Below are 25,382 nucleotides of genomic sequence, written 5' to 3'. Positions count from 1 at the left end.
AGATTGTGGAGGCATTAGTAATGATCTTTCAAAAATCATTGAACTCTGGCATGGTTCTGGAGGACTGGAAAATTGCAAATATCACTCCACTCTTTAAGAAAGGAAGGAGGCAGCAGATGGGAAATTATAGATCAGTTAGCCTGACGTCAGTGGTTGGGTAGATTTTGGAGTCAATTGTTCAGGATAAACATATAGATTACTTGGTGATACAGGACAAGGTAGGACAAAGTCAGCATGGTTTCCTTAAGGGAAAATCTTGCCTGATGAACCTGTTGGAATTCTTTGTGAAGATTACAAGCAGGATAGATAAAGAGGATGCAGTGGATGTTGTATATTTGGATTTTCAGAAAGCTTTTGAGGCTGCTTACCAAGTTAAGAGCCTATGGTATTACAGGAAAGTTACTAACATGGTTAGAGCATTGGCTGATTGGTAGGAGGCAGCGAGTGGGAATAAAAGGATCCTTTTCTGGTTGGCTGCCAGTGATTAGTGGTGTTCTGCAGGTGTTGGTGTTAGGACCATTTCTTTTTATGCTGTATATCAATGATTTAAATGATGGAATAGATGGCTCTGTAGTCAAGTTTGCAAATGATACAAAGATTAGAGGAGGGGCAAGTAGTATTGAGGAAAGAGGAAGGCTGCAGAAGGACTTAGACAGATTAGGAGAATAGGCAAGAAAGTGGTAAATAAAATACAATGTTGGAAAATGCATGGTCATGCACTTTGGTAGAAGAAATAAATGTGCAGATTATTTTCTAAACAGGGAGAAAATCCAAAAATCTGAGATGCAAAGACTTGAGGGTCCTTGTGCAGAGCACCCCAAAGGTTATCTTGCAGGTCAAGTCTGTGGTGAGGAAGTCAAATGCAATGTTTGTATTAATTTCATAGGGTGTAAAATATAAGAGCAGGGATGTGGTGCTGAGGATTTATAAGGCACTGGTGAGGCCTCACCTTGAGTATTGTGAACAATGTTGGGCTCCTTATCTATGAAGAGATGTGCTAGCATAGGAAACCGTTCAGAGGAGGTTCATGAAGATGATTCTGGGAATGAAAGGGTTATCATATGAGGAACATTTGATGGCTCTGGGCCTGTACTCACTGGAATTTAGAAGGATAAGTGGGGGGATCACATCAAAACCTTTCGAATGTTGGAAGACCTAGACGGAGTAGATGTGGAAAGGATGTTTCCCATGGTGGGTTCTTTATTGATAAGATCTTGATTGGACATGGCATCAAAGGTTATGGGGAGAAGGCCGGGGAGTGGGGCTGAGGAGGGGGAGAAAGATCACCCATGATTGAATGGTGGAGCAGACTTGAAGGGTCAATTGGCCTAATTCTTTTCCTTATGGTCTAAAGACCTCAGCCTGGACCATAGCTGCAGCTGCCTCTTGGTGAAGGGGAAGTGTACTTTTGCCTCTTCTAATTACAATTCTGCTTTTCCCTTCTTAAGCTTTGCCTCCTTTTTAGCAAATGAAGCAAATGCTTTTGCTACCTCTTTCCTGGCACAGGATCTTACTACTGCACGAACTGATGAGGCTGATTTGTGGGAACTATGAAAGCTGGGTAAAGAAGCATTATCCCCTTGTGTCTGATCCATGTTGCAGTCTTTAGATGTAAGGCGGTTTTACCTGTTGCTGCAGTTGTTGAAGGACCAGTTGGTCTCTGCCTTTTTAAATGTGCCGCTCTCGCTGAGGTGTTGTAATGTTAACTAGGCAGTCAGCCAAATTCCCTTCAAAAATGAAATGGGAGTCAGAGTATAGCCTTCTAGCTCCTTGAAAACATCATTGTCAATTGTAAATTGTCATTTACAAATGTCATTGTAAATTCAATGGCATGACAGAGTGAATAAGGAGTGAAACTGAAAAACAACAAAATAAAGTGCAATCACTGTGGGGTTCCATTCACACAAGTAAATACGCACAGGTAAGTAAGAACTTGGTTAAGTTTCCTGCAGGTAAATATCTTAAAGTTTCTACAAGTAAATACTACAGGTAAATAGTATGTATAAACCATTGATATCTAGGTTGGTGTCTAATAAACTCAAAATATCTTATTGATATCTTTAAATTAACTTCTAAACAACATAACATCAACTTACAAGCATTACTTCTGCCAAGGAAACAACAGGATTGCTTTAGATAGAAACTTATTTTACTCTTAACATAATCCTCTGGCTTTCTTCCAGCCAATGTGCTTTCCTATTCACTGTTTCCTGACTGCACAAGAAGTGACCTAATACAGATCTGAACCTGCTCGTTTCAAAATAAAAGCTGATTGTGTTTAATCACATAGAAAAACATGAGTTAATTGCCCAAAGGGCAGAACAGTATTTTGATTCTTTGTTCTACTGTGAATGCTTGCAATAAAATGAATCTTCGGGTAATATATAATGATAGTAGTAGTAGGCCTCCGTTAGTCTCGATAGACCATGGATTTGCACCTTGGAAAGTTTCCATGGTGCAAGCCTGGGTAAGGTTTTTTTTAATGGAAGACTGGCAGTTGCCCAAGCTGCAAGTCTCCCCCACCATCTCCACCGATGTTGTCCAAGGGAAGGGCATTAGGACCCATACAGCTTGGTGCCGGTGTCATTGCAGAGCAATGTGTTGTTAAGTGCCATGCTCAAGGACACACAGGCAGCCTCAGCCAAAGCTTGAACTAGCGACCTTCAGATCACTAGACGAATGCCTTAACCATTTGGCCACGTACCAACACATACAATGATATGTACATATTTTGATGATAAATTTCCTAAAAACTTTGAAATATCCTGGTTGGAATTGGCAGGACCTATGCCTTTTCTACATGAATATTCATGCACAACTCACAAAAATTACAGTCAAACGCAGATTCCTTAAGATTATATGTTGGTAATTAATTAAGTGCAACCTCGAATAATTTACTTCAAAATATGGCAGGAGGTAGGACATAAGGACATAAATATAAACCAAAAAAATACAACTTTTTTACTCAGAGGATAATAAAGGTATAGAATAAACAATCGTTTGGGGATCACAAAGTGGAAATTATCTCAGTTACTGAAAATACATGAATTCTACAATAAGCAGAACAAGATACTATTTTGGACATAAGAGACAGCTGATAGTGGAATATGGAGCAATAACAAATTGCTGGAGGAACTCTGTGGGTCAGGCTACAATGACCAAAGGAAATGGACAGTTGACCCTTCATCTGGGCTGAACAATAGAGGGGAAATAGTCAGTGTAAAGTGTTGAGGGGAAAGGGGAGAGAAAGGGCTGGTAAGCAATAGGGGATCCAGGAGAGGAGGGGTGAAAAGCTAATGGAGGAAGGAAGAATGGAAATAGCAACAGAAGCTGGGAGGTGATTGGTGGAGGCAACAGAGTGCTGCAAATGATGGAATCTGATAGGGTAAGGACAATGGAGCAAGGAACCAAATAAGGGAGGTGGGATGTGCTGATGTGAACAGTAAGGGGAGTGGACCCAGTGGGACCAGTGTGTGGGTGATGGGCACATGATTGGAGGAGGTGAGAGAAAGAGGGTGATGTGGAGAGGGGCGTTGACGTAGGGTGGGTATAAGAGAAACTTCAGTTACTATTGAGATTTCACTTAGGCAGGCTAAATTACATTAACCACCTCTGTGATTTCCTATTTGAGTCACTTTGTTTCACAATTTATATCAATCTGGACTATATGAGGTTATGGTATCGTGGGCAAGGAAACATTCAGTTTTTTGTCACTGGTCAAGCTGAACGGGATCAATTCATGTCAGATGTAATAGCCCAAAGCTGGGTATCTACAAAGTGCCATGGGCCATCACAGAAGCAGCTGCAGAATTATTTTGCTCCACATTCTGTAACCTCATGGCCTGGCAGATTCCATAGACTAACATTAGCACAAGCCAGGGTCAATACGTGTATATGGGATAATGAGTAACAACCTTGCACAGAATTTCAAGAAGCTGTGAAGGGTAATGGCGTTAGCCAGCTCCATCATGAACATAATCCTCCCCACCATCAAGGACATCTTCAATAGGAATGGGTGTGCACTGTTTTCATTACGACCATCAGGAAGGAAGATCCCGAAGAGCCACACTCAACTCAGAAACAGCTTCTCCCCTGGTGCCCTTGGATTTCAGAGGGGACCATGGATCCAAGAACACTAACTGATTGTTCCTTTTTATTTTTTGCTGTATCTTTTGTAATTTACAGTAATTTTATGTCTTTGCACTGTATTGGTGCTACAAATAGCAAAAATTACATCATTTAAGACAGTGAGAATAAACCTGATTCTGAACCAGATGAAGTTCCAACACAGGAACATCATGTTATAGACATTGCTCAGTGATCCAACTACAACCCAATCAATTCAATAGTCCTGCCAAATCTAGTCAAGGCTTCTTCTGGACAATTAAAGTACTTTTGGAAGGGAGAACTCAAAATGCAAGTGTAAAAGACAAACCTGAAATTTATTAGCAGGAAGCTATTCGACCTCAATTTCCTTATGATGGCTTTTTACAAAAGAATTCATTTCAGTTCACATGATGTCCAGAAAAGACTAAATGCAGTAGAGCCAGGAAAGGTTTGGGTCCCCCAAAAATCCAGCTGTAGAAATCAAGAACAAAGTTTGGTTCTTTAGCCAAGATATTTAAGGTAACATTATTGTTAAAAAATTGTTTGTCTTCTTTTACAAATTTGTTTTTTATTGTTCTTTGTGTGTAGCTTTTCATTGATTCTATTATATTCCTTCGTTCTACTGTGAATGCCTGCAAAACATTGAATCTTAGGGTGCATAGGATGAAATATATGGACTTTGATAATAAACTTATATTTAACTTTGTTTAGTGTACAAGAAGCACTCAGGAACTGTTTATGCAAGAAGAACCAGGGCAAAAAGGGACTCTCTGACTTACTCTTTTTCCTTGTTTCCCATGTGCTCCTGGTGCTCAATTCCTCATCTGCAGGGTGATGTCAACATTATAAACCTGCTTAGCATGCAGAAAACCACAACAAATCTTGGCACCCATTCAGCTGAATAGTACAGTACTTATCCAGAGAAATTTTTGTTGCATGAAATGTATGCTCAACATAGTTCCTATTCTATACATCATGTGCATGTATGTATTGGTTCAAGGGACAAGTCATGAGCTATGTATTTAGTTAATAACTCTTGGTAGTTGATGTGTAGCCAGTAAAGGCAACTGTCACAAAATGAACAAATCACAATGGTGACAGGATGTTTGGTATGCATAATGTGCTGCCTGTAGTCTCACTGAGGGAGCAGAATTCCTTTTGGTTCTGTTAAACTGCCAAGCCCAAAGGAGTAGTGTGTAATCAATGGCACCTTGCATTATGGGAAAGCTGACAAACCTTGTGCTTGCTCTGCCTGTGCCTGACAAGAGTTAATGTGATAATTTTTTTTGTATTGCAACATAGGAACAGGAGAAGGCTCTTTAGGCTCGAGGGCTGGCTCCATATTTCAATATAATTGTGGCTGATCACATTTTCCAATTTTGTCCATATCCCAAATTTCTCGCGTTTGCTGCACATAGAAGAGGCTCACCTGTCACAAAAAAGGTTTCCATTTATTTACCCTTTTCTTTCTCCTCAATATCTTGAAAATAATTAATCTCCCATTAACATTCTAATTCCAAAGAATACAACCCTTGTCAATACAGCTGTGCTTAAAATATAATCATGATGTTCGAGCATTACTTTAGCAGACCTACGCTGCATTACCTCCATTTCTAAAGTGTAGTGCCAAGAACTGTCCCAATATTTCCTACAACTCTAGAATTACTTTGTGTAAAAGCGATTGGTTGTGGATGCAGAAAATTTAAAACAGAAGTAGAAACTGCCAAAAGTGCAACTCAGGTCAGGGTACACTGAGGCAGTGCGAAACCAAGGAATGAAAAGTGACATAATTCAATGCATAACTGCTGAGGTAACTACACCCAGGTTCAAAGGCGATTTGCAGCCAGAAGGGCCAGTCAGATTTCTGGGGAAACACAATGGGGCAGCACAGTGACAACACAGATAGTGCTGCTGTCTCATAGATCCAGCAACTCAGCTTCAGTCCAGATCTCCAGTGTTGTCTGTTTCTACCGCACAGAGAAACAGCAAAGTGCACCGACACAGAAAATGAAATGCTGCATTAAGGGCTTTTCATTTCTAAGCAGGAATTTTTTTTTAAAAATTAAGAATCTAATAAGTGCTCAAAATAGATCAATATTACACTGGACAGGCCATTCAGCCTTCAATACCTGTGCCAAATACAACGTCAAATTCAATTAAATCTCTCCTGCCTGCATATGCTAACTATATTTCTGTCAAAAAGCCTCAATCTCCAGTCATAACCACTTCCACCACTATCCCTGGCAGCCTGTTCCAAGCACCCACCACTCTCTATTCAAAAAACTTTCCACCCCCTTCTAGTTATTTGATATTTCTTCCTGGGAGAAAGATTCTTCCTATTCTTTCTATGCCTCACATAATTTAAAAAAAATTCTATCAGGCCTCTCTTCATCCTCCAATGCTCCAGAAAAAAAACAACCCAAGTTTGTCCAACCTCTCTTCTAATCCAGGCCACATCCTGGTAAATCTCATCTGTAGTCTTCCCAAAGTTTCCACATCATTCCTCTAATGGGGAGACCAGAATCTCACACAATACTCTAAGCGCAGCCCAACTAAAATTTTAAGTACTTAGAACATGACTTTCTTACTCTTTTACTCAATACCCCAACCAACAAGGGCAAACACGCATACACCTTCTTTACCATCCTATCCACCTTTAGAAAGCTATGGACTTGGATGCCCGGATCAAGAATCAAGATTGTTAGTAATGTCATTTCTGGTACACAAGTGTAAAGGAGAACAAAATAATTGTTACTCCGGATCCAATGCAGCACAAAAAACACAATAATTAAAAAAGTAACAATAAATATAAATATATAAGATAGCTTTTATGCATAGGTTAATTGTGTGCCTCTAAAGTAATGCTAGGCACAGGAGTGCCTGTACATAAGGTGACTCTGACAGGAAATAATAAAGTAGTGGTGGTTGGGGGTGTGGAGGGGTGGGTTAATGGGTAGAGATGTTGATTAGCCTCACTGCTTGGGGAAAGTAACTGTTTTTGTTTCTGGTGGTCTTGGCATTGGATGCTAGGTAGCCTCCTCCCTGATGGGAGTGGGACAAACAATCCATGAGCAGGGTGGGTGAGATTCTTCAAGATGTTGCTGGCCCTTTTTGTATATGTGTCCTTGATGGTGGGTAGGTTGATACTGGTGATGCATCGGGCAGTTCTGACTACTCATTGTAAAGCCTTCCTGTCCACCAGAGTGCAGTTTCTGTACCATGTAATGATGCAGCATGTTAGCTGCACTCCACTACACATCTGCAGAATGACTTAAGTATAGATGTGCATAGTATGTACATCTGCAGGTATGACCATGTTATTAGGCCTATATTATAGACCATCTAACAGTCTGCGGGATTTAGAAGAGCAAATTTGGAGAGAAACCGCAGACCCTTGCAAGAAACAAAAGGTTGTGCTAGTAGGTGATTTTCACTTTCCACATACTGACTGGGACTCCCATACTGTTAAAGTGCTGGATGCCAAATGTGTTTAGGAAAGTTTCTTTAATCAGTACAAAGAAGTCCCTACTAGGCAGAATGTGCTACTAGAACTGTTATTAAGGAATGTGATAGGGCAGGTGACAGAAGTTTGTGTATGGGAACACTTTGCATCTTGTGATCTTAATCCATCAGTTTCAAGATAATTATGAAAAAGGTTAATTTTGGTCCTTGGGTTGAGATTCTAAATCGGAGAAAGTAGAATAAAAGACAAGGATAACAGGTTTAGGGAACCTTGGTTTTCAATAAATATTGAGGCCCTAAGGTTCGTCCATTGTCATCGATGAAGACATTGACACCATTAGTACTTTTTACGAGGTTGAGTTGCTAGCTCGACGCTCAACCCAGCACGCATGGAGAACGTGTAAGGGAGCCAGCCAGATTCAAACTCAGGCCCTCTTACCCTGAAGTCCCGTGCTGATGCCTCTACACCACCAGCCGGCTTGATGATGTTGAGACTAGCGCTGGATTTGGATTTAAGTGAGGGAGAGCTGCGCAGCGTCAGCCTCACTCTCTCTTCCCAATTCCCATCTGGATCCAGTGGCAAGACAAGAGTTGAGATGGCTGGAGATGAGACTAGGCACAGTGGATGACCAGGACATCTTTTGTGTCTTGTTGTGCTCTACGCGTTCCACAACACTTGCAGAGACCGCCTTCTTGACCATTGGACCTTCCATTGGTCTCGTCAATGAGGCCCGAGCTAAAAAAACAGAGGTGCTTAGCAGATAAGGCAGGTAGGAACAAATGAGGTACTTTAGCAGTATAGGAAATGAAAGGGAACACTTAAAAAGAAAATCAGGATGGCTAAAAGTAGGCATGAGATTGCTCTAGCAGACAACGTGAAGGAGAATTCTAAAGGCTTCTATAGACATAAGAGCAAAAGGATAGCAAAGGACAAAATAAGCCCTCTGAAATATCAGAGTGGTAATCTATGCATGGAGCCAAAAGAGATGCAAGAGATCTAACATGGATTTTTTTTGCATTTACTCAGGAGATGGTCAAAGATTCTATAGAAGTGAGGGAAAGCAGTAACGAGGTCATGGTTCCTATACCGATTACAGAGGCGGTGGTGTTTGCTGTCTTAAGACAAATTAGGGTGGATAAATACCCAGGGTCTGACAAAGTATTCTCTTGAACCCTATGGGAGGCCAGTGCAGAAATTGCAGGGGGCCCAGCAGAGATATTTAAAACATCCTTGGCCATGGAAGATTAGAGAATACCTAATGTTGTTCTTCTGTTTAAGAAAGGCACCAGAAATATGTCAGGAAATTATAGGCCAGTGAGCCTGACATCTGTTGTGGGACAGTTATTGGAAGGTATTCTAAAGGACTGGATATACAAACATTTTGATAGACAGGGACTTATTAGGAATAGCCAACATGGCTTTCTGCACAGAAGGTCATCTAAGTGACTTAACAGAGTTTTTCAAGGAAGTTACCAGGAAAGCTGATGAATGCAAAGCCGTAGATGTTGTCTACATGGACCTTAGCAAGGCCTTTGACAAGGTCCCACATAGGAGGTTGGTCAAGAAGGTTTAGTTGCTTAGCATTCAAGATGATGTAGTAAATTGGATTAGACATTGGCTTCACGGGAGAAGCTAGAGAGTGGTAGGAGATAATTGCCTCTGTGATTTGTGGTGTGCCGCAGGGGTCAGTGCTGGGTCCATTGTTGTTTGTTATCTGTATCAATGATCTGGATGCTAATGTGGTAAACTGGATCAGCAAATTTGCAGATGACACCAAGATTAGGGGGTGTAGTGGGCAGAAGGGAAGATTATCAAAGCAGGCAGTGAGGACTGGACCAGCTGGAAAAATAGATTGAAAAACGTCTGATGGAATTTAATGCAGATGAGTGTGAAGTACTGCACCTTGGGATGACCAAACAGGGTAGGTCTTACACAGTGAGTGGTAGGGTTTCTTAGGAGTGAGAGAAAACAAAGTATTTGGGAATACAGATCCATAAATCCTTGAAAGTGATGCCACAGGTAGATACAATTGTAAAGAATGTTTTTGACACACTGGCTTCATAATTCAATGTATTGAGTACAGGAGTTGGGATATTATGTTGAAATTGTACAAGACATTGGAGATGCCTAATTTGGACTATTGTATGCAGTTTTGGTGAACCACCTACAGGAAAGATGTAAATAAGATTGAAAGAGTGCAGGGGAAATTACCAAGAGTACTACCTGGACTTGAGGACCTGATTTATAGGGACAGGTTGGGTAGGTTAGGATTTTTTTTCCATGTAGAAGATTGAGGGGAGATTGACCCAGGTACATCAAATTATGAGGAGCATAGATAGGGTAAGTGCAAGCAGGCTTTTTTCACCACCATTGGGTGAGACTACAAATGGAGGTAATGGGTTAAGAGTGAAAAGCGAAATGTTTAAGGGGAACATGAGGGGGAACATCTTCGCTCAGAGGGTTGGTATCCACAAAGTTGTCGCTGCCTGTACTCCCGAAACCCTCCGTTATTATTCTTTTCTTTATCAGGTCATTTTATGGTGCTTCAATTTCAGATGGAATTAGATTAATTTGATTAGTTCATGGCCCAAATGTTCCTGACCAGCACTGTTCTGATTTCCATTGAATTGTAGTCTCTTGAAACTGAATGAAAATAACTTGGAATCTGCAAACCACAACTTTATTTCATGTTCACCCTGGATGTTTCCAGCTTTACCAGCTTTTATTTTATGTTCTATCTATTCAGGAATTAATGTCCAAATAAAGTTTATTTACTAAATAATATGTGCCCTTTGAGAATTGCATTAAGACTACAGGTAGTGTGTTGGTAAGGTTACAGTTTAACACACTGAGCTATTCTTTTGTGTGTTGAAATTTGAGCACCTTTTGCAAATGAACAGGTGCCAATGCACCACCAGTAATACCTGTAAGATTTTTAATTTGTCTGATCAGAGGTAATCACGTATATACTCGTGCATATCTATCAACTTGAACTATTATAGATTTATAAATGTTTTTTGTTGCCAAATACACCTGTTATAGTTGTTTCTGCTCAGACCCAATCTCCATGGCTACAACCACTTCCTGATTATGAGCTATAGCCTGTACTAAACAGGCCATGTTGAAACCACTTCTGCTATTCTAGAGTTAGTGGATGAGCAGAACCAATGAACACAAGGTAGAAGTACATTTTAGAGAGTGGCAGTGAAACATGCATGAATAGGAAGTGGGAATATAAAATATTCCATGTATAATCTTTATGGCAGTTTGGATATGGCTCAGGAAACCTTACACAAATTATAACCCTTGCGGTTTTAAACATTAAGATCATTCCTAGCAAATAGCTACTCTCCAAACAGGAACTCTTATCTACTATTCCATAAACTGTTGATACCAATTTGTAATATAGTGATAATCTCTAATAATGACCTCAAGTTCTTCAATACGCTATCAAAACAGTTCAAAAGCACACAAAATACTGGAGGAACTCAGCAGATCAAGTAGCATCCGTGGAGGGAAATGGACAGTCAATATTTTGGATCACAGCCCTTCAGTAAATGTTGTTAGTGTATCTACTTTCACTGCCTCCTCTGCCACTTTGTTTCAGGTATCCACTATTCTCTGTATGATAAACTTACTCTTCAGATCTCCTATAAATTTCTCTCCTCTCACACAACTCCATGCCCTTTAGATCAACACTCCTCTGACTAGAAACAGTGGTTCTGACAGTCGGTTCTTTCTATACCACACATTAATTTTATAAACCTTTACATAAGATCACGCCCTAGCCTCTCACATACAGTACCAGGGAGAATAAAACCAGCCTAGCCAAGCTCCCCTTATACATATAGCCCTAGGTTCAAAGCAACACCCCAGTGAATATTTTGATACAGAACTGAAATTCACCTGATTTTGATTTGGAGAAATGTAAATTGTGCATTTTCTCTAACCTCTACCTTTACTTGATCAGCAGGTTCAACATCAAAATTTCTGTTGATGGACTATGACCAGCATAGGTATTGGTGATTTTATTGCCAATGCGAAGAGCAGATTAGAGTTTACAGTACTAATAAATTAGGCCAGTATCTACACCTTCTTAATCTCATAATTTACAGTATGTATGTGACACTGTCTCAATCTTCTTAGCTTCCTCATCCTTGATGTTTCCATACCTACTGACAATCTTCTTATAGTAACTCTTTTCCCAGAATTCTTTTGCATTCAGTTTTTTTCTCATTTATGTTTTTCTCTGTTTGACTGCAGCTTCCCTTCCATTTCTTTATTCTTTTGCTCCTGCTCTACTTTTTTAAACCCTCCATCTATTGAACTTCACCTTCTCCCTGTATCCACCATACTCCACTCTCTTGTCTTTTATGGCACCTTCCTTGTCAGTGACCTTTGATTCCTTTAAGCCTGGATATCTGACATGTGGGAGGCACAGATAGCACAATCACTTTACAGCGCCAGCTATAAGATTAGGGTTTGGTTCCCACTGCTGTCTGTAAGGAGTTTTTACGTTCTCCCTGTAACCACATGGGTTTTCTCCCAATGTTCCCTCTAATTTGTAATGACCAATGTGTGCAAAAATCTGGTGCTGTACAATTTTTTGCCCAGTAACAACATGTGCATGCTGAATTTTAATTCCAGTCCAGTTTAAGTCCAGTTTGTTGTTTAAAGCCATTCTGCTTTAAATTAACTAGCAGTCCTTTTGCACTTCACACCCTTTGCTTCTTTGGAATTCAACATTTTGAATCAATAATTTCTTCAATAAAAACTGAATAAATAAGCCATTTCTAAAATCTGCAGACAAATCATTGTCTGCACCAGAAACCGGGAAAGGGAAACTGATTGTGTATGATCGTGCACACGAGCACACCTTAGAGGGAACATAGGCCGAATGAAACGTGGTGACGAATCAGCTTATTGGAGTTAGATTGAAAATCTGTGTCGGTGGTGGCACAACAACAATGTCAGAAAGACCAAGGAACTGATTAGTAACTTCAGAAGGAGGAAACAGGAGGTCCATGAGGCAGTCCTCATCAGGGGATCAGAGGTGGAGAGGGTCAACAACTTTAAATTCCTCAGAGTTATCATTTCGGAAGAACTGTCCTGGGCCCAGCATGTAAGTGCCATTGCATAGAAATAAGGCAGTACCTCTATTTCCTCAGAAGTTTGACCAGATTTGGGATGACTTCTAAAGCTTAGACAAAATTCTATAGATGTGCTGCAGAGAGTATGGAAACACCAAGGACCTTGAGTGGAAAACCCTACAAAATGTAGTGGATCTGGCCCAGTCCATCGTGATAAAGCCCTCCCCACCACTGTGCACATCTTACACAGAGTGTTATCACAGGAAAGTAGCATCTATCATCAGGGAGTCCCACCCTCCAAGACATGCTCTCTTTTTACGGCTGCCTTCAGGAAGAATGTATATGAACCTCAGAACCCACACCACCAGGTTTAGGAACAGTTATTATCCCTCAACCATTAGACTCTTGAATCACAGGGGAAAACTTCACTCAACTTTACTTGCCCCATTGTTGAAATATTCCCACAACCCATGGATTCACTTTCCAGGACTCTTCATAACATGTTCTCAATGTTTATTGGTTATTTATTCATTTATTCTTTCTTTGTTTTTTGTTCTTTTTATATTTGCACAGCTTGTTGTCTTTTACACACTGGTTGTCCACCCCCGCTGATGCAGTCTGTCCTTGATTCTATTATGGTTATTGTTTTTATTAAGTATACCTGCAAGGAAATAAATCTTGGGGCTGTAAATGGTGATGTATATTTACTTTGATAATAAATTTACTTTGAACTGTTACTTTCTGCACACTCAGGATTTTAAGCATTTGAGCAAGCTACAGTCATCTCTGTATTTGCCTAGTTGATCACCTGATGTTCTTTAAATAATGGCAATAAAAGATAGGTAATAAACTAGTGCAACTTGCTCCTAGTTTGACTGAGGTTGCTCAATGATGATTAAAATATGGACCCTTCTGCTCTAATTTATCTCACTATTAGCAGAAATGTGTTTATATGACCGATGATATAATTTGGTGTATGTCTGATGCTGGGTAAGCTTCAGGTGCTTTAACAATAATGCACAGAAGTGCTTGTTCAAATTCTTATTTCACCCAGAAGTGCTCTCCAGTGTGATTTACTGTGGGTAAAATGGAAATTAGATTGAAAACCAACCATTTTATAGATGTTCAACAATCCGATTTCTAGCCATTGAGCTTCAGGAAGGAAACCATTTATGTTTTTTTTAAATGGTAATCAGAACAAAAACCAGCAATTCTAGTTTCTATGTCTTATTCCTATGGAATATTACTGGTTTCCATCATCTTTGCAATGTGGAGACAAAAGGGACTGCAGATATTGGATTCTGGAACAAAAAAAACAAACTGCCAGGGAAATCAGTGAGTTGAACAAAGTTTAAAGTAAATTTATTATCAAAGTATATATATATGTCACAATTTACAACCCTGAGATTCATTTCTTCTGGGCATACTCAGTAAATTCATGCTAGAATAATAACCATAATAGAATCAATGAAAGACCACACTAACGTGGGCATTCAACCAGGGTGCAAAAAGACAAAGAACAGCAAATACAAAAAGAAACAATAATAATTAATAAATAAGCTATAGATATCGAGAACTTGAGATTTTCATATCCTCCAGGTGATCCAAGGCCATGTGATTCAAATTGATATGCTAAGCACCTTTGCAAAATACTCTTCATAAAGTTTCCCATTGGTGGCTTTCCCATTTCCAAGATACAGGTTAAAATTCAGCCACTGTGTGGATTAGGCACTTCATACTGTACCATGCCTGGAACTCTGAGGTGATAGTGTCCCCTAGTGGACAACAGATGCAATAAATTTATCAGAATCAGAATCAGGTTTATTATCATGGGCTTGTGAAGTGAGATTTGTTAATTTAGCAGCAGCAGTTCAATGCAATACATAATCTAGCAGAGAAAAAAGAAAATAAATAATAATAATAAATAAAATAAAAAATAATCATAAATAAATAAGTAAATCAATTACATATATGGAATAGATTTTTTTTTAAAGCAGAAACAAAAATACTGCATATTAAAAAAGTGAGGTAGTATCCAAAGATTCAATGTCCATTTAGGAATCGGATGGCAGAGGGGAAGAAGCTGTTCCTGAATTGCTGAGTGTGTGCCTTCAGGCTTCTGTACCCCCTACCTGATGGTTACAGTTAGAAAAGGACATGCCCTGGGTGCTGGAGGTCCTTAATAATGGACGCTGCCTTTCTGAGACACCGCTTCGTAAAGATGTCCTGGGTACTTTGTAGGCTTGTACCCAAGATGGAGCTGACTACATTTACAACCTTCTGCAACTCTTTTGGTCCTGTGCAGTAGCCCCTCCATACCAGACAGTGATGCAGCCTGTCAGAATACTCTGCCCTGTACAACTATGGAAGTTGTTGAGTGTATTTGTTGACATGCTTAATCTCCTTAAACTCCTAATCAAGCATAGCTGTTGTCTTTCCTTCTTTATAACTGCATCGATATGTTGTGACCAGGTTAAATCCTCAGAGATCTTGACACCCAGGAACTTGAAACTGCTCACTCTCTCCACTTCTGACCCCTCTATGAGGATTGGTATGTGTTCCTTCGTCTTACCCTTCCTGAAGTCCACAGTCAGCTCTTTCGTCTTAAAGTCCACATCAGCTCTTTCGTCTTACTGACGTTGAGTGCCAGGTTGTTACTGCAGCACCACTCTGCTAGCTGGTTTGTCTCACTCCTGTACCACCTCTCGTCATCACCTGAGATTCTACCAACAATGGTTGTATCATCAGCAAACTTATAGATGGTATTTGAACAATGCCTAGCCACACAGTCATGTCTATATAGAGAGTACAGCAGTGGACTAAGCACACACCCCTGAGGTGTGCCAGTGTTGATCGTCAGCGAGGAGGATATCACCAGCATATGTCATAAAATTTATTGAATTTGCACAGCAGTACAATGCAAAACATAATAATAGAAAAAAATCATAAGTAGTGCAAAAAATAGAAATAAAAAAGTATTGAGGTTGTGTTCATGGGTTCAATATCCATTCAGAAATTGAATGGCAGAAGAGAAAAAGCTGTTCCTGAAATGTTGAGTGTGTGCCTTCAGACTTCCGTACATCCTTCCTGATGGTAGCAATGAGAACAAGACATGACTTGGGTGATGGGGGTCCTTAATGATGGATGCTGCCTTTTTATGCTATCACTCCTTGAAGATGTCCTGGATACTATAGAGACTGGTGTCTGGTTTAGGATGGTGCTACTGAAGATGGGTGACAGCTTACTGATGGCTCACAAAGCAAGAGATACGATTAAATTCTTTATAACACGTTTTCTGTGGAAAATTGAGATAAATGATCACTACAATCAATGAAGAGGCATGTGAAGGCAAGGCTAAGTTGAGGGTCAAGGTATGCGGGTGCTGAGGCATATTCGAGGAGAAATGGTCAAGGCACGTTCGAGAAAAAGTTGCAGCAAGTGGTGTGGAGGAGTTTTGGATCTGTCCACCTAAACCAGCAGCGAGGTCTGATCAACCTAAGCGCTGGGCCCATTTGGAAAGGTCAGGTACAGGCAAGAACGTGGTGGTGGCGTCTAGGCTGTCCACAATGGTGTGTCGGAGTCCAGGTCCTAGTGTGTGGAATGACCCAAAGTTTAGAGAATTTAAATGCAGTGCCAGTTGGATTGAAAAGTCTGGTTGTTGGGACCCAAGGTAAGGGTTGATCCTGTTCTGCCCTCTACAGCACTAAGGCTGAAGCTGTGGCCTGCTCCAGGCGCTCTGAGCTTCGTGTCTGCACGCTCAGTTGTGCTCTGCTGTGTGATGAACTGAAGATGAAGCTCTGAGCTGCTCCAGGCGCTCCGAGTTTTATGTTTAAGGACACACTTTAGTTCTGAATGCTGTTGCTGGCTTTTATTGTTTACACGATTTGTGTTTTTTTTCTTTCAGCACATTGGGTATTTGTTAGTCTTTTTTATGGGTTCTTTCAGGTTTTTTGTTTTGTGGCTGCAAGATGAATTTCAAGGTTGTATAATTTATACATACTTTGATAAAAAATATACTGTGAACTTTGCCCATGATGGAGCTGACAGTTTATAACTCTCTTTAACTTATTTAAATTCTGTGCAGTAGCCCCTCCCCCCACCCCAAATCTGGTGATGTAGCCAGTTAGAATACTCTTCATAGTACATCTGAAGAAGTTTGTGATTGTCTTTGGTGACATAGCAAATCTCCTCAAACTCCCAATGAAATATAGCTGCTGTCTTGCCTTCTTTGTAGCTGCATTGATATGTTGGGCCCTGGATAGATCCTCAGATATTGACTAGGAAATTGAAACTGCTCACTCTTTCCACTTCTGATCACCCTGTGAGAACTGTTGTGTGTTCCCTCATCTTACCCTTTCTATAGTCCATATTCAGTTCTTTCATCTTAAATTGAGTGAAAGGTTGTTGCTGCAATACTACTCAACTAGCTGATATATCTTGCTCCTGTATGCCCTCTCGTCACCATCTGAAATTCTATCTACAATAGTCGTATCATCAGCAAATTTATAGATGGCATTTATAGATGTCATGGGTGTAGACAGGGTAGAGTATTGGGCTGAGCACATATCACCAAGGTGCATCAGCTTTGATTGCCAGCATGGTGGAGGTGTTATTTCCAATCTGCACAGATTGTGGTCTTCGGCAGAGGGAGGCACAGAGGCCCAGGTTTTGGAGCTTTTCGATAGAAATATAGGAATGATTGTTAAACACTGAGCTGTAGTCAATAAACAACATCCTGACATAGGTATTTGATTCGTCCAGGTGATCCAAGGCTGCATGAAGAATCAATGAGACTGCATATGCTTTAGACCTATTGTGACGACAGGCAAGTTGCAGTGGGTCTAGGCCCTTGCTGAGACAGGAATTAATTCTAGCCATAACCAAGCTCTCAAAGCACTTCATCACCATAGATGTGAGTGCTACTTGACAATAGTTGTTAAGGCAGCTTACACTACTCTTCTTGGACAATATAACTGTTGCCCTTTTGAAGCAGATGAGAACTTACATCTGTAGGAATGAGAGACTAAAAATGTCTTTGAACACCCCTGCCTGTTGGGATTGGTACAGGTTCTCAGAGCCCTTCCGAGTACTCCATTGGAGCCTGTCACCTCACAAGGGTTCACCTTTTTGAAAGGCAAAGATCACAAGGTCACCAGGTGCTGTAGGGATCCTCATAGCTGTAGTATAATTCTCCCTTTCAAAGCGTGCATAAAAGGCATTGAGCTCATCTGGGAGTGAAGCATCTCTGCCATTGATGATGTTAGGTTTCACTTTGTAGGAAGCAATGGGCTGCAAGCCCTGCCAGAGCTGATGTGCAACAGATTCCAGATCTAGCATCAATCAGGATTGTTCCTTTGCTCTTGAGATTGTCCTCCGCATGTCGTAACTGGTTTTCTTGTACAGACCTGGGTCACCAGACACGAATGCCCCAGATCTATCCCTCAGCAGACTACAAACTACCTGCTTCATCCACAGCCTTTGATTTGGGTATGTTCAGTAAGTTCTCATAGGCACACACTCATCCACACAGGTTTTAATGAAGTCATTCACAGCTCTGGTGTACTCATTCAGACTTGAAGATGAATTCCTGAATACAGTCCAATCCAACGATGCAAAGCAGTCCTGTAAGTGCTTCTGTGCCTCCCTAGTCCATACATTCTTCTTTCTCACTACTGGTGCTGCAGTCTTCAGTTTCTGCCAATACTCAGGGAGTAGGAGTACAGCCGGTGATCAGACTTTCCAAATTAAGTGCGTGGGATAGCACGCTGAGCACTCTTGATGGTGGTGTAACAGTGCTCCAGTGTGTTGGTTCCTTTGGTACTACAAGTGATTTGTTGTTAATAATTATTTTGAAACTTTTTCAAGCTGGCCCAGTTAAAATACACCAACATGATGGGGATGGCATCAGGATGTGTTATTTCATGTCTGTTAATTACATTGCTCAGTTTGTCTAGAGCCTGTTTTACTCTGGCCCGAGGTGGAATGTACACTGCTACCAAGATGATCTCTGAAAACTCCCATGGCAGATAAAATGGACAACACTTGATTGCGAGATGTTCCAGGTTGGGTGAGCGGGACTGGGACAGTACTGCATCATTTGTACACCACAAAACGCAGTAGCTTTTAATGTCCCTCTGATACAGAAATCTAGCTCTGAGATCTTTGCTTTTATTTACCAGAGACTGTACGTTTGCCAGCAAGATGGTCGGTATTAGGAGTCAAAAGTCACACTTCCTTAGATGAACTTTTAAACCAAAGAGGCATCCCCTTCTGTTATCTGGTTCCTCATACCAGTGACCAGAATCCATTTAGGTTCCATTGACTTTGAGTAGTGATAATTTTTTAATTGCCTTAAAATAATGTTACTAACTGTACAGACATTATATGTAGTTGTGGTTTTCAGCTGTAGCACACTGAAACAGGAATATTTGATTGTTTCCATGGAGCTGCTTGCACAAATTGCCTCCTTTATGGCACCTTGGAAGACCAAGATTTATGTTTGATAAAGAGTTAGATCTGTGAATCTAAAATATCATCACTTCTCACAATGTTTATATTATGACCTTTGTAAAGGAAGTCTTTTCTGGTTTTATAATTTGTTTCATATCCTGGACACATTTCACCCATGACTGTGCAGCTAGGCACAGTTCAAATGTCATCTGTAAGTTTGCTGATAAAACAACTGTTACTGGCAAAATCTAAGATGGTGATGAGGAGACATACAGAAGTGAGATAGATCACACAACCTCACACTCAATGTCAGTAAGACAAGGAATTGATTGTGGACTTCAGGAAGGGGAAGTCAAGGAAAACACACAACAGTCCCCATTGAAGGTCAGCAGAGGAAAGGATGAGCAGTTTCAAGTTCCTGGGTGTCAACATCTCTGAAGATCTATCCTGGGCCCAACATATTGATGGAATTGCAAATAAGGCACATAGGCAGCTGTATTTCATTTGGAGTTTGAGGTGATTTGGTCTGTCAACAAAGACTCTAACAAATTTCTACAGATGTACCATGGAGAGCATACCAACTGTTTTATATTGCTATATTTCTACACTATTCTTGGTTGGTGCGACTGTAATAAAACCCAATTTCCCTCGGGATCAATAAAGTATATCTGTCTGTCTGTCTGGTGGCATCACCGCCTGGTATGGAGGGGTGACTGCACAGGATCAGAAAAAGCTGCAGAAGGTTGCAAACTCAGCCAGCTCCATCATGGACACTAGCCTCCTCAGCACTGAGGGCATCTTCAAAAGACCTCAAAAAGATGGCATTCATCATTAAGGACCCCCATCACTCAGGACAAGCCCTCTTCTCACAACAACAGCAGGGAGGAGGTACAGGAGCCTAAAGACATACAATCAATATTTTAGAGATAACTTCTTCCCCTCGGCCATAAGATTTCTGAATGGACAATGAACCAACCATTCAATACTATCACATTTTTTGTCCTGTTTTGCATTACTTATATACATATTTTAATTGTAATTTATTCTTTTTTTCACATATTGCACTGTGCTGCTGCTGCAGAACAACAAATTTAACCACATGCCTTATGAGAATAGGTTGAGTGAACTCAGCCTTGGAGTGACGGAGGATGAGAGGTGACCTGATAGAGGTGTACAAGATAATGAGAGGCATTGATCATATGGATAGTCAAGAGGCTCTTTCCCATGGTTGCCACAAGAGGACACAGGTTTAATGTGCTGGGGAGTAGGTACAGGGGTAAGTTTTTTTACTCAGAGAGTGGTGAGTGCGTGGAGGTGGATACGATAGGGGTTTTTTAAGAAGCTTTCAGATACATGGAGTTTAGTAAAATAGAGGGCTATAGGTAAGCCTAGTAATTTCTGAGGTAGGGACATGTTCGGCACAACTTGGTAGGCCGGAGGGCCTGTATTGTGCAGCAGGTTTTCTATGTTTCTATATGCAGTTACTATAAAACCAGATTCTGATGGAGGGTAGGCTAGTTTTCAACTTGTACTGGTTGTGTCAAAAACTTTCAGCTGTTTCTTGCAGACTGTTTTAGGCAAAACAGTTGTTACAACAAGTCTTGACGCATGTCAATAGGATGCTTTCTAAATTGGTGAGGGTCAACCAGGGATGTGCTATGTAGTTCTTAAAAAGGCAATGGCTCAAAAGGTAGCTACCGCAACCCAACGCATAGCCTCTTCTCATCACTACCGTCAGGAGAGAAGGTACAGGAGACTGAATACATATATTCAACGTTTTCTGAACAGCTTCTTCCTCTTTGACATGAATTTTCAGATTTCTAAATAGTCCATGAACACTACCTCGTTATTGTTGCTTCCTTTTGAATTACTTATTTAAATGTTTGATATATACCATTATTGTTATTTATGGTATATTTATGTATTGCACCATACTGCTACCGTAAAACAACAAATTTCATGACATATATCAGTGCAACTAAACGTCCATCATTGGCGTGTTATTTAGCTCTCTCGGGGGCTGATCTTTGTGAATTAAAATACCGCTTAAGACGATCGGGGGGAAAACAAAGTTCCCCAGTGACTTGATAAACTTTGCCCGTCCATCAGACGCTCGCTCCTCCCGGCCACTCCGCCCCTTACCAAGCACTGCCGCTTTGACGTCTCCCTTCGCGCCCTTCTCTTTGGACAGCTAAGAGCTGGGCGAAGGACCCCGTTCCGCCCCCCCGCTCTGATTGGTTCCTTTGAACACAAACGGCGGCGCTGATTGGTGGCCGGCTTGAATCGGCGAGCGGTTGGACCGCGTTCCTGACATTCAAACAGCGGCGGGAACGGTAGAGGAGCTCGGGCCTTGGTCGGCTTCGCTGCGGCTCGTCTTTCCTCGTTTCGTGCTGGCACTCGGTGGGTGCAGGGTATCCGGGTCGCCGGGCTTCGGGTTTGGAGATTTGCTCGGGGGTTGATGGGGGAGAGGGAGCGGGAGGGACCAGATTCCTGGGCGGCGGCTGTTTGCCCCAAGGTGGGCTACTTTCGCTCTGGGTGCCATTGGGCCTCCCAGGCGGACTGGTCCTGTTGTACACAGATGGGTTCCCTTGAGTTGCTCTCAATAGCGTCAAGGTACCCTCTGCTGGAACGTGGGCTTCAGGTTCACTTTAGAATTATTCGTATTATAGGTGATAAATGTAAGCGCAGTAATGCCCGAAAGGATGGGCGCTGGAGGTCCTTATATACATACCTGTCTCATATAAGGGTCCTGCTGTTTCCTGAACGCCTTTGAGTGTGATTACAGGAGTGTAGGAACCACTTTTTTTAATGGTCCCTTTAACGTATTTTAGTCGAACTGGGTGATGGGAAGTTTGTGGGTGCATCATCAAAAAAAATGGGCTAAATGCTTACTTTGAAGGACTTACGGTTTAGTTATACTCGTTATAAAAGTTATAATACTAGTTATAAGAGATGTCTGAGATCTATTACTTTCCCGAAAGCTTCCTGAACAATCAATTTCTGCGCGAGTTTTTGTTTTTTAATGTTAGGTTCCCTAATTTTGCTTTATCCTTTGAGTTCTTTTAAATGTCTTGCTTGTAACTGAACTGTAAATGTAACTTCGATGCTCCAGATCCAAATCCAGCAAATGCTCAGCAGGTCAGAAAAGATTTGTGGGAGGTGAAACAATTGAAATACTCCCTCAGAATTAGGAAGTGGAAAAATATAGTTGGGACAGGTTAAGTACCCGTTAAACAAAATTCAATAAGCTCCCAGATCCGTTTCCTAAGTACTGATGTGATGGTTGGGAAGGTTCCCAGAGGATGTTCAAGTATCTGAGCACCACATGTATGTAATGACAAATATAATGAACAAAAGTTAAAGAAAAAATAGAAAAGTGCTGCATAAAGCACAAAATGAAGATCTCGGTGTATCGTGAACATATGCTGGCTATGAAACAAGCAAAGATATCTCACACACTGAGATGTCAAGGTAATTGGGAATATTCAGAAGAATGGTTTCTGGAATTTAAGGAAAAGCACAGCAGTGAATTTTTAAATGGTAAGCTGTTCATTAAATCTAGCACCATAGAAAGTCACAATGCTGATTGTTTTTCTATCTTACATAACACCTAAAAGCTAAAATACAATTAGTGTACTTTAACTTTTAAATGAAAACAGCATCATAGTTGGAGACTGAAACCCTGCCATTGTTAGTTCAACAGCTGATTTCTGGTATTCTCTCCATACTGCTTTTGTTACCATCCACACACATTAATGATATGTAATAGTTGTTACTGTTAAGTACATGTGTGATGAAAATGTGTAAGACAAAGACTACTTACTGGTAGTACATAAATTCAGAGTTGGTAATGATGGTGATCCCAAGCTATCTCATGTACTCTACAATCTGAAACACTTCCAATCTTCAGCATTTTGGATGCCTGGAGGCTGTCTAATGAGGCAATGAAGCCCTCAAAGCTGCTTCGGTACCCTGAGTCCAAGGCTAAATCCCGAGCAATAGCATTCACTGGTTTTTCCACCTTCATATTGTTTAATAATCTTTTGTTTAACTTCCAAATCAATACTTTTCCTTTGCCTCTTGCTGCTGCTATCACTAGGTTGTGGTTCTACTGCATTTGGAAGCCATGATGCACTTTACGGTAAAATTTTCGATAGAGAATTAAACAGAGATAATGCTACTACATTCGAGACGTGCGATACAGGAGATTGGTTACGTCTGCTACGTCATGTTCTCCGATCGGGACCACAACCGTATGTGAGATCAGACATTGTCCGAATGGATGTTAAGCGGTGCACACCTGTATTGAGTTAGAATTAGGATGTTATATTGAAGTTGTATAAGACATTGAGGCCTAGTTTGGAGTATTGTGTGCAGTTGTGGTCACCTAACTACAGGAAAGATGCAAGTAAAGTAAAGGGTACATAGAAAATTTACAAGTATGTTGCTGGGACTGGAGGGCCTGAGTTGTAAGGAAAGATTGAATAGGTTGGTATTTTATTCCCTAGAACGTCAAAGCTTGAGGGAAGATTTGAAAAAGGTATACAAAATTCTGATTGGTACGGATTGGGTAAATGTAAGCAGGCTTTTTCCACTGACTCTCAACTACAGGTCATGGGTTAAGGGTGAAAAGTGAAATGTTTAAGGGGAACATGAAGGGACACATATGCACTCAGGACAGTGAGTGAAATGAGCTGCCAGCACAAGTAGTGGAAGCGATTTTGATTTTTGGATAGGGACATGGTTCGGAGAGGTATGCAGGGCTCTGGTCTCATTGCAGGTTGCTGGGACTAGGCAGTTTAAATGGGTTTGCACAGGCTGCATGGGCTGAATGGCCAGTTTCTGTTTAGCCTCCTACGACGGACCAAACATGAGCCTTGTGAATATGAGAACCGGAGGCAAGCTGACGCCAAAAAAATTCCATATAAGTTTAGGAAAGTAATAAGAGTTTGTGAAAACAGTTGAGAAAGCTGGCCTGAATAGGACTGAACCATAAACAGTTCCATCTATGCCACAAAAAATGTTATCGATGCATTAGGTTTTTCGTTTGGAGAAGGGTGTCGGAGGATCAGAACAGGAGTGCGGCGGGAGCTATCTTGAATTTTTCTTATTCTCATCGGTGTTAAGAGAGGCGGGACTGCACAGGCGTGTGAAGCGGGGAAGACTTAAAAAGGACACAGCCTTATACAGCAGGCAGTGTCACTTGCGGGCACTGGAGTGAGCCGGGAGCAGAGTGAAGGCTTAAGGGCTTGGGCTCAACGGGCTTAGGCGGAAGCGGGCAAGGTAGGTTTAGGTTTCAGTTTTTCCTGTTACTTGAGGAAAGGGGAAGTATGAGTGTGAGGGCAGCTTGTTGTTCTCGGTGTCGGATGTGGGAGGTCCTGGAGTCTCCTAGCCTCCCGGAAGTCCACATCTGCGCCAGGGCCGGGACCGTGTTAGGGAACTGGAGTTGCAGCTCGATGACCTTCGTCTGGTCAGGGAGAGTGAGGAGTTACAGGCAGGTGGTCACTCCGGGGTCACAGGAGGCAGACAGGTGGGTCACGGTTAGGAGGGGGAAGGGGAAGAGTCAGGTACTAGAGAGTACCCCAGTGGCTGTACCCCTTAACAATAAGTACTCCTGTTTGAGTACTGTTGGGGGGGCAGCCTACATGGGGGAAGCAACAGTGGCCATGCCTCCGGCACAGAGTCTGACCCTGTAGCTCAGAAGGGTAGGGAAAGGAAGAGGAAGGCAGTAGTAATAGGGGACTTGATAGTTAGGGGGTCAGGTGATTCTGTGGATGCGATCAGGAGATCAGGGTTCGGGATGTTTCTGATCGCGTCCAAGGTATCCTGAAGTGGGAGGGTGAGGAGCCAGAGATCATGGTACATATAGGTACCAATGACATAGGTAGGAAATGGGAAGAGGTCCTGAAAGGAGAATATAGGGAATTAGGAAGGCAGTTGAGAAGAAGGAGCACAAAGGTAGTAATCTCAGGATTACTGCCTGTGCCACGCGACAGTGAGAGTAGGAATGGAATGAGGTGGAGGATAAATGCGTGGCTGAGGGATTGGAGCAGGGGACAGGGATTCAAGTTTCTGGATCATTGGAACCTCTTTTGGAGCAGGTGTGACCTGTACAAAAAGGATGGGTTACACTTGAATCCGAGGGGGACCAATAAGGCAGGGAGATTTGCTAAGGCTACTGGGGAGACTAAACTAGAATGGTTAGGGGGTGGGAATCAATTTGAAGAGACTAGGGGAGAGGAGGTTAGTTCACAAATAGAGAAAGCTAGTTG

General features: G+C 41.5%; 1 protein-coding gene across 3 annotated transcripts in view; it reads left to right on the top strand.

Moving 5' to 3' along the window:
- cdk1 (cyclin dependent kinase 1) overlaps nucleotides 1–25,382 on the top strand; it is a 66,584-nt gene that overhangs the window by 25,570 nt on the left and 15,632 nt on the right. Inside the window, exon 1 of one of the 3 annotated variants that reach the window (XM_059947397.1) lies at nucleotides 21,403–21,510. The exons of the other annotated variants lie outside the window; for them this stretch is intronic. The gene's annotated coding sequence lies outside the window, so the exon portion shown is untranslated. Of the gene's footprint in view, nucleotides 1–21,402; nucleotides 21,511–25,382 lie in introns of those variants that run through there. 3 annotated transcript variants of the gene reach the window in all.

This window comes from Hypanus sabinus, chromosome 22 (genome assembly GCF_030144855.1).
Source record: "Hypanus sabinus isolate sHypSab1 chromosome 22, sHypSab1.hap1, whole genome shotgun sequence".
NCBI lineage: Eukaryota > Metazoa > Chordata > Chondrichthyes > Myliobatiformes > Dasyatidae > Hypanus > Hypanus sabinus.
This window is presented reverse-complemented; position numbering and strand designations above follow the sequence as displayed.